The following is a 2,296-nucleotide window of genomic DNA, read 5'->3' on the forward strand; positions in this document are numbered from 1 at the left end:
TTCAACTGTAGCGGTGCTTAGGCGAAGCCCTGCGACGGTGGAACATCAAGATCGTCACCACGCCGTCGTGCTGACGAAACTCTTCCCTGACACTTTGCTGGATCAGAGTGCGGGGATCGTCATCGAGCTGCACGTGTGCTAGAACTCGGAGGTGTCGTAGTTTCGGTGCTTGATCGGACGGGCCGTGAAGACGTACGACTACATCAACCACGTTGTTATAACGCTTCCGCTTTCGATCTACGAGGGTACGTGGACAACACTCTCCCTTCTCGTTGCTATGCATCACCATGATCTTGCGTGTGCGTAGAATTTTTTTTAAAATTACTACGTTTCCTAACAGAAGAGTAGGACATGAGAGACGGTGGCGCCTCGAGTCCCGTGAGCCAGCTCATGTCACATGCCCTACTTTACCTTGTCGGCGACTAGACCAACACTCTGAGGAGCGCAGTCGGCCGCTGCACATGGCCAAGGCGGAGCCGGCCGAGCGGAGAGCGCAACCGGACGAGTTCCGCTTATATTAGGTTCCATGTTGCATCTAATAATATGAATTTGAGGTTTCCGGATGTGGAATGCGTTTTTTGAAGCCGAGCCGTCACTGTCCGCGGACGCGCCCACGGGCATTTGAGGGGTCGGACTTGCCAAGTCGGGCTGTAGATGCTCTTAGGTTACAGAATGCAAGATGATGTAAACTGAGCGTGTTAAGTTTCTTATGATGGGACCAGCCCAACAAGGTTCAAATTCTTTGCATTTTTTTGGATTTAATTCAGATTTTTTGGTGGCGTTCGTTCAGTGAAAGGGGACGTTCCCACCGACTTCGAAGATGCGTGTGACGACTTTGTAATATCAAAATATTAGGCTAACTCCACCGCGCGACCTCAAACGGACGTCCACGTTGTCCAGATTCTGTCCGTTTGGGTAGGGCGATGTGGTCGTGTCCGGACCTGTCCTGGGATGCGGTGGCCGTGCGCCCAGCGCGCGGACGCATCCATTTGCCCCATCCCGTCCGCCGGCCATATTTCCATATCAAAACAAGTTTGCACGTCCAAATATTAATTGTTTGAAAATTAAAATAGTTTTACAACCCAATCGAAGTTGCTCTAATAAAAATAGTTTTACAACCAAATCGAAATTGTCTTGAGTGAACATAAAATGAATCAATACATCTATTGGTTGTCAATGTGATCCCACACGTGCTCAACCAAGTCATTTTGAAGATCCAAATGTGTGTGCCAATCACGCAGCTCACGATGGAACTGGACAAACTGTTCAAACGTGGTTGGTTCTTGATGCAAAGGCTCAACATTTTCACCTTGATCGACGACCTAAACTACGACGAAAACGCGGGCGTGGTGGCGGCCATGTCGAGACGTGGTTGGCTATGGACGGCTGGAAGGCTGCGTGGAGAAGGCGGCCGGAGAATAGCGGCGGCGCCGTCGGCTGGGCGGGGCGGGGGAGGGGGGGTGGAGGCGTTGAAATCGAATGGGACTACTTGTGTCGTCGACAGGCGGGCCACGGAGGAACAAGGGCGTGTGGCGAGCCCGTCCGCGCGATGTTCGTTTCACCCCAAACTCGGCGCAAATTTGGACCGGGGATGGATAAAAAACGGACGGATTCCGGACATTTGTCCGTTTGGGGCCGCGCGTTGGGCCGCGCTATTTGTCCGTTCTTCCCCAAACGAACACATCCGGACAAGATGGGGTCGCGCAGTGGAGATGGCCTTATGTCACAGAAGGGATTTCTGCTCGCAGAATGCGAAGGTGCCGAAAGGTGTTCTACTAAGACAAGCGCAGCGGAGCGTGATGAGCAATCTCCGGACCATTCAGAAAATAAGCTACAAAAAAAGTACACACACATGCAAACGTGATCCAGTGCGTGCTCCGGTTAAAATACTGGGAGCAGACGAAGAGAAGGCAAGTCAACGATACCAAACAGGCGACGCGGATTTCATGCACGTAGACGTAGGTAGGGTCGCTCGAGGAGCAGAAGCAAGATCGCCTCTCCTCACGTGGGATCACATGACGCGCCGAGACTTTGCACCGCAGAAAAGGTAAAAAACAACTAGATACACACACACACACGCACGCAGAGTCACAGACAGGCAGACAGACCCCACTCCCTCTTGCACTCTTGTTAATAAACTGCTCTTGCATTCTTCGTAATGATCTGAGATTCTTCGATTACTTGCGTAGCTCCACTTCCCAGCCCATGAAAAGCCGCGTCTTTCTCCGCCCCGGCCCTGACCCTGATGCCGAGCATTCCTCTCCTTTTGGCCTGACATGGAACCGGGTCCTCGCTA

Source organism: Triticum dicoccoides, chromosome 5B (assembly GCF_002162155.2).
Source record: "Triticum dicoccoides isolate Atlit2015 ecotype Zavitan chromosome 5B, WEW_v2.0, whole genome shotgun sequence".
NCBI lineage: Eukaryota > Viridiplantae > Streptophyta > Magnoliopsida > Poales > Poaceae > Triticum > Triticum dicoccoides.